Here is an 8,523-nt window from a genome sequence, read left to right on the forward strand (position 1 = left end):
ACAACTGTCACCACCAGTGGGGTTGTCTTCTCAAGCTCCTTCCTTAGTTGGCATAGCAATTTAGGATCCATGAAATAGTGAGTATTACCACTATCAATCAAGATAACCACTGATTGCTTCTATACATTGCCCAAGAGTTTTATGGTATTCAAGCCTTCCCCTCCTATCACAGCACATAGGGTCGAACACACTTGTTTGGTGAAGCTTTGTGCAAGAAATTTTTGAAAAGCATATCAAATAAGCTCACCAATGAATAAGGATGCATATCCTTATGGATGTCCACCCCATGGAGAACCATGTAGCCATTCTCCACCTTGCACTTGTGGACAACACACCCATTACACCCCCTATGCATACCATTATCCATCACACTTTCCACTTCACTACCCACCACACTTTTCATTTCACTATCACCCACCTCCGTTTTGCTATCCACCACCACCATACCAAATTGGAAAAGCTCAAGCTACAAATTCATATGAACCCCAACATATCTACCCACCCGAAAATCCACCTCAAGTAACCACCCATTGGCAATATGATGAAAGAAGATCTTATGACATACAAGTACTCACATTGGAAGGAACCACCTTATGATAACCCACCACACCTTAATGATGAGCTTGAATACCTTGAGAGGGAGTGGCAAAAGATCATTCATGAGGAGAAGGAAGCAATGACTACTCTCAAGGCCGAAGTCAAAAAGGAAGTGGGGGAAGAGTTAGCCTCCTTGAAGAATGTCATGTTGCAACCATTGAAACAGTTTGAGGAAACTCTTTGCCTCATGATGAGGGAGCTCACTACAAACATTGGGATGGAGGCACAAGCTAATGTTTTAAGGAGTGTTGAACCGAAGAGGGTCGATGATGACCCCTTGCTAGATGACACTCCGTAATACATTTATCGTAAGAAAGAATTCTATATGTCTAATTACTATAATAAATTTAGATGTTAAATACGGTTGGTAATTTATTTAGATGGTAAATAGTATATATGATAATTATACTATATAGATTACCATAATAAATGGATTAACATATGCGTGCATCAACACATCTACTATGACTAGAGAGAAACATTTTGACTTTTTACTTAAATATATTTTGCATGTTATTAAGATTATTATGTTAGATTGTTAGTGCTTCAAAGTAATTTTTAGGCTATAACATCACATGCAAAGTCTCCTTAATAATGATTTATTCGTTCATAGAAAGAAGTAAATGATATGAGAGAAGTAAGATAAGTAAGATTATCATCAAAGCTAATAGCTGCATGTTAAAATTATGGAAATATAGTCAAAAAGATAGATTGAAGAAAATGAATGAGAACATCATTATTTTTCTTTAATTTTGGTAGAGGGGAGGGGCCGAAGGCCCCGAAAGAGAACATCATTTTTGCACTAATGCACTTGATGGGAAAACGTTGAATATCATACATAAGTAATAATAGTTCATGAAAAATACCGTTTCTCAACAATAAACCTCCCTCGTTTGGGGTTCTCCCCGTCTCGATTATTTATTCAAAGAGGGGTAAACTAGAAGGTATCGTATTGAGGTACATCAATTCAGCCAATAAAAGCCTTCTCCATATTGCAACGACGGATCAAGTTTCACGTCCTCGAGTATCTGAATATAACCTTCATAGGCGACAAGCATCACCAACCATACCGAGGACTGGCAATGCAATGTCAGTAGTTCTATGAGTATCTGAATTGATAGAAGCAGGAGATAGGAACCGAAGAAAACTGCGGAATGAATGAATGGCAAATGAAGCTGAACGACACCCTTTTGAGAGCCAAACATAAATGCCAGGGGGATTATAAATTAAAGTCCACTGTATTTGCAACCATGTTCCAAAAGCGATAAGTCAAAGGATCAGTTTTTTTTTGTTTTTTTTTTCTTTTTTTTTTTTTTTTTTTTTTTTTTTTTCATAGTAGATGTCCCGATCCAAACACAGCTCTTCTTGTCGGGATCATACCGCGGCGTACCTCCAAAAAATTTCACTACAAAAATTTTCAAAACAAATTGTTAACATGATGAAAGGAAGAACAGGCAAAAGCATAATCATGAATCTAAAGAAAGAAATCAAATGATTTTCACTTACTCTTGAGCTTGTCCATCGGAGTTGTGATCGGAAACTTACGAAACAAATTGCCGAGTTCGGAAGTTGTGAGGAAGCAATCTCCCATGGTTGGATCTTATATGAGAGAAGCTGGCGGTTTAGGAAGAATGATGGGGCAATAAATTGTATGAAAATATATATAGTTAGTTAATAAAATCAATAATTTTACTAAAATAATTATGAGTTTAATTTTACAAAAATGTCCCTAAATTTTAGGGAAAACTTAGCTAGACACTTCTATTATTATTATTACTAGTATTGTCCTGTGCGATGCACGGATACATATTATAATCATTGTTTTAATAATATAGTAAATAAATCATTAGATAATTAAATTGTAATTGTTTAGAACAAAAGACATTTAAATACCTTAACTAAGTACAACTAATATACTTAATATTAAAGTGTTACATAAAATCAAATAATTACAAAATTAATATATATTACAAAATGTATTATAATAATAATAAAAAAAGTATATTAATACCAACAGCTCTGATCTCAACTGATATTTAGAGCATCCACATTAGTTGGGGAGATTTGGAGGATAATGTAAGAATGATTAAGAAAGAGAAAGTGGGAGGGGAGAGAGAAAAAAGAAAAAACAAAACAAAAAAAAAGTTAAAATATAAAAAAATAGATGAAATCAGACGCGTCACGCGCGCCGACTTGCGCGCCTGACGCATATACGCGCAGTCCATTCGTTGCTTTGCTTTGCAGGAGAATTATTTTTGCATTCTTCCTTTTCCACATTTGTTATTATCTTCAACATGAGAGAATTCAACTTACATTATCTCCATATTATGCATTAATGAGCTTGCTCTAACACATTTTTAACACAAAACTGAGTCAAATAATTTTATTATTATTACAAATTACTAATAATAATAATAATAATAATAATAATAATAATAATATCATTCATACCCATCTCTGTCTTCACTCTTCAACCCAATAATTCATTTCCAAAAGCATCACTCTAATTCATTTCCAAAAGCATCACTCTATGACCTTCGTCTCTGCACTTTCCGTTTCAACCGTTCGACGACCACCTCGCTTTCCGTTTCAACCGTCCGATGACCACCTCCTTCCCAATCGTTATACTCTGCACCACGGGCACAGAGCACTGTGCACCTCGTGCCTCCCAAAACGACGTCGTACGGAGTTGACGTGATTATGTGTATTTGTTTATAAAATATATGTATTTACATATACAATTATGTGTATTTTTTTATACAGTTATGTGTATTTGTTTATATAACTATGTGTATTTGTTTATATACAACTATGTGTATTCTAATATAAAATTATGTACACTTTTTTAACATGAGAATTTTTTTTAAAGAAAAATTAACTGCCAACATTGAGTAGCGAAATTTTTAAAAAAAATAAAAAAAAAAATCTAAAACGAAAACGACGTCGTTTTGCATCAAGGCGCACAATGCAATGCGCACACGAGTGCATGATATAAATTGCCCCACCTTCCCTTAACACTAATATAATAATATAAACTAACAAATTATTTATATAAACTAATTAATATAAACTAACAAATTATTTATTATATTAATATAAATAATCAAATTTAATAATATTACTAAATTTAATAATCAATTTTATTCGAATTTGGGCAATATTACTTCTCTACCCTAACCGCCCCTTGTCCTCAACTCGGCTATTTCCTCTCCCCACGCATTCCATTTTCAGAATGTTCAGTCCCATTCTTCTTCGCTACGCCGGTGGTTCAACACTAAATCCAGACGCCGGTGGTTGGTGAGATGATCCTAACACTGTTCGTATGGCCTACTTTGTCTTAGTTAACTACTTCAATTTTATATCTGTACATTGTACTTCAATTTCTTAGTTAAGTTCTCGATTCCGTTAAGTTATCTAGTATATCTCTCACTTAATTCCAATTCTATCATTCAATTTTTAAGAAATTGAATAGATACAGTGAACCCTAACTGTGAAGGGTTTGTTTACCTACTAAGTCGATGGTCAAGTTTAGATCTGATGAAATCCTTCAATCGGATTCACATGCATGACGATTTTGACAACAAATTTTGTATTTTTATCCCCATTATCTTGTAATCTATTTGGTGGATTCGTAGTTCTAAAACCAGATTTGAAGCAAAATTCTTTCATTTTGTTGTTATTAGCATTTTTTTATATGCAGACTTTCTATTTAACAATTAGGTTTAATATTATGTTAATATTTTTCAGGCGCATGTTGGGATGCAGAAAAAGTAAACGGCAATTTGCTACAAAGATGAGTTTTTTCATTCTTTAGATTTAGAACAGATTTCAATCTTTTCCAGATTTTTTGTTCAGGTTCATGTTTGTATATATTCATAGGTTGACCGTAAAGCTGGATACATGCTAGACAAAAAACTATATTGGTTCATGGTTATGTGATTTATTTTCTGACTATGTTTGCAAAGGTCTGCCTAAGTGTGTACTAAGATTTACTCTCTCCTGTGGTAGTTTTCAGTCATACATAAGATTTTTAAAACATCAGTGGTGTAATAATCAGAATAGTAGATAGATTTACCTTTGTTTTGGTCCAGATGCTTCCTCATTGACCCAATAGTGATTGAAGATGCATGTAATTTTCCTCATGTTGTCTTGAGTATGAAAATACTGACTATATGTCTGGAGAGATGGTTTTGAAAATGTTTTCTGATGATGTATGAAGTCTCTTTTATAATTTCATATTTAGAGAGGAAGGTCATGAGTTTCTTTAAAACTGGTTCAGTGCAAAGTAAAAGATTGATCTTTATTATGCATCTTAGAATACTAAGAGTTTTATGTGTGCTATTTATTGCAAAGTATTCAAATAATTGTTATCAAATTTTGAAAATAAATCATTTCTGCCAATTTGATTTAATTAATTTTAAGCATGAGCCTAAATAAAATAGATTTTTATGTCCTTTTCCCATTAAGTGTTAGCAATTCTTGAAAACTTGCAAATACTGAAGATTATTCATAATGTACATCCTCTATGAGTTTTCCTGCAAAAAGTTAGTTGTTTATAGTTGTGTTCTAATTCTGTTTAACTTATCATTTATTGATGAATTTTCTTTTGCAAATAAAGTTGAATAAAAATCTACATAGTGCTGTGGCAGAAACACCTCAAGATTCCTTGAAGTCAATCAACAATTGTCATAAACAGTTGAAGCACGGAAGGTCATGGTATCAAAAATCAAGTTTCATTAGAAATCAGTACTATGTATATTTGAAATAAGTTCCTATCACATTATCAAATTTTTCCATTGATTTTGATGGCTTCCTATTACTTTGCAGGTTCAGAACTTCTCCCTGATTTCTGAGGTAAGCCTCTATAAATCTTTTAACATTACAGTGTTGCTATCCTTTTTAGACTTAGAAAGAAGTAATATAGATATAGGCCAAAATCCAGTAATCAGTACTATGTATATTAGAAATCAGTAGTAAGTAATGATAAAATAGTATTGAAATATCTATTTATTCATAAAGCTTACCTCCTCGTCATGAAATACGATCTCTGCTTGGATCTGATCCATTGGACTCCTAACATTGAAGTGTAAATATCACTTCCAAGAGTATACATGGAATACATAATGTATGAGAGATGAGAGATATTCTTGGAAGGGACTTGTTGTTCAGCAACGTGTGGTTGAATGCATAGGCCTGTATAATTCATTATTTATAGAATTGTTGAGGAATCAAATCCTTGGTTATTTACTTTCAAAAAAAAAAAAAAATAAAATCCTTGGATATTTACGTTAGTAATCTGAAAAGTTGCATCCTTATTTGTTCTTTTAAATATACCTCTAATATTTTTATGTATTTGAATTCTGAACAGACGTGGATTCTGAACAGACACGACATTGAAGAATTTAATTGTGTATCAACAATGTATTTAATTTTTTATTGATTTGTATTTGTATAATCTGAAAAGTTGCATCCTTATTTATTCTTTTAAATTAAATATATCCTCTAATATTTTTATGTATTTGAATTCTAATCAGACTTGGATTCTGAACAGACACAGCATTGAAGAATTTAATTCTATATTCTTCCCAATTTAATTCTTTATTGATTTGTTTATCAGCAATGCAATTAAGTACTATATATATATATATTTTTTATTTTATTTTATTTTATTTTATTTAATTTTATTAGTTTTGGCGGGAACTATAGATTCTTCTATATTATAATAGAAGATTATTATTTTTATTATTATTATTATTACTAGTATTTGTCCCGTGCGAGGCACGGAAAATATGTTATCTTAATTATAATAAAGCTATATGGTCTTGTGAAAATTAAATGTTGATATTAATGGTTAAATGTTGGTATTAACAACATTTAATTTTTCCAAGACCATATGGCTTTAAGAAGCATGCATGCAAACCACCCATGCAACCTCAAAGTCCATAAGTTTGAAATTAATATATAGCATAGCTAGGCGGCCTAAATTTAAGATTGTTGATGTGTATATCGAGGACTACGGAGACAAAGATGCGTTATTCGTGGATTCATCGGATACTATCCAACAACACTCTCCAACTTAATTGACGTGAAGTAGGGATAGTAACATTAATATTATATTCTCGAATTATTAGTTCTCATCTTTTATTGATTACACACTTAATCCGATAGTATTTGGAAGAAAAAATCAATGTTCGAACTAAGATTGTGATTGTTTGATCTTTAAAGGTCAATTGTATGTTGCTACGTCTAGAGTTAGAAATCTCAAAGGTCTAAAAATTTTGATCCGTGGTGACTCTAAAATTGTAATTCAATTACTATTATAGTTTACTAAGTTCTTAAAAGTTTGTAATATTAAATACTATGTACTAAAATTTTAATATAGTTTAAGATTTGTAGTAATCACCCACCTTAAATATTATTTTAATTGTAAATATATTTATTAATTTTATCATAGGAATTCACACATAATAATTATTAAATAACAAAAATTTTATATATAAATAAACCTCATATAGGGTATATTTTTATAACATATTTTCCGTGCATCGTACGGGATAAATACTAGTAAAAATATACCCTATATGAGGTTTATTCATATATAAAATTTTTGTTATTTAATAATTATCACCCACGCGATGCACGGAAAAAAAATTATGTTATTATAAATATAAATAAAAAATAGAAAAAAATAAAAATATTTTAAATTATTTAATATAATAATATTTTTGAGCTTCCATTGGTCAAGTATTTATTATTTTTATAAAATACAAAATTACAATTAAAATTAAAATTAAAATTTTGTATGGTTAATATAATCTCTAATTATGTACATATTCAAATAATCTTATAGAGAGAATTTACATAATTACATTGATTTATTCTTAATTGTATTTCATCTATATTATAATTTTCACAATACGAATAATAACTAAGATAATTACATTTAGAAAGCAAATTTCAAATTTTGTATGAGTAAATTTAAACTCTAATTGAACACATTTTTTTATATGATTATATAATATATTCTTTATGCACATGTCATTCCATAAACCCAAATATCATTCTCCAAGATCACTTTTTGTGGAGATAATTCAAATGTATTTTTTTTTCTTTTAAAAGTCCTAAGTTTAGAAATCCAGAAAAACACTAAAGACCCATATGATATATACATTTATATATATTTAAATTTTTATTTATGGCTCAAATGATTTTTTTTATTATTCTGAAGTCCAATAATTGACCCACGACCCGCAGCATTTGCTTTCTTCATCCCTTCTCGCTTCTGCCATTTCTTTGAAGCATTTGAGAGGGAGAAAAATTATATGTAGAGGCTTACGTTAATTGCAGATATCGAATAGGCTTTCATCAAAAATTTAATTAATATTGTAATCCCAAGAAACACCATAAATAACAAAAGCATATCAAATAAACTTTCATTGTAAAGCTAGAGATTTAATTGATATTGCATCGTTTCATATTTTCTATTAATTGAGAATCAGAATCCTTAATCCTAATATCATAACATTTAATAACTCAATTAATTCAATAAATGTAATCCTTTATTATGAGCGAGAAAAAAATAGCTATTTTATTTTTCAAATGTTATGTGTTTTTTTTTTTTTTTTTTTATAGGAAATGATGTTGTGGCTATTTTATATTTGTAGCTAGTAATAATAATAATAATAATGTTGGTAATTAATTGTAACATTAATCTTAACTATATGGTTTGGGAAGTAACATTAATTATAACATTAATTACTTCCCAAATTATATAGCTTTATTATAGTTTATAGATTAGATTATTATACCATGAATAGGATTTCCGTCGTGGCCAATAGTCCAATATAAACGTGTATTCCTAACCGCCATTATCAACACTATAAATACAACCCCATCATACGTCTTCTCTCTCCGGGGTAACCTCCC

At 30.3% G+C, this 8,523-nt stretch overlaps 1 long non-coding RNA gene across 3 annotated transcripts; it reads left to right on the forward strand.

Moving 5' to 3' along the window:
* The first annotated feature begins 3,808 nt into the window (after window positions 1-3,808).
* On the forward strand, window positions 3,809-6,130 carry LOC109147164. Of its 3 annotated transcripts, none has more exons than XR_002048573.1 (4): window positions 3,809-3,894; window positions 4,345-5,313; window positions 5,425-5,451; window positions 5,966-6,130. It is a non-coding gene; the product is annotated as an uncharacterized LOC109147164 (long non-coding RNA). The 3 variants fall into 3 exon arrangements; XR_002048574.1 differs by having other exon boundaries at window positions 3,821-3,913; XR_002048575.1 differs by having other exon boundaries at window positions 3,844-3,917.
* Window positions 6,131-8,523: the final 2,393 nt, after the last annotated feature.

This window comes from Ipomoea nil, unplaced genomic scaffold, assembly GCF_001879475.1.
Source record: "Ipomoea nil cultivar Tokyo-kokei standard unplaced genomic scaffold, Asagao_1.1 scaffold1977, whole genome shotgun sequence".
In the NCBI taxonomy this organism is placed as follows: Eukaryota; Viridiplantae; Streptophyta; class Magnoliopsida; order Solanales; family Convolvulaceae; genus Ipomoea; species Ipomoea nil.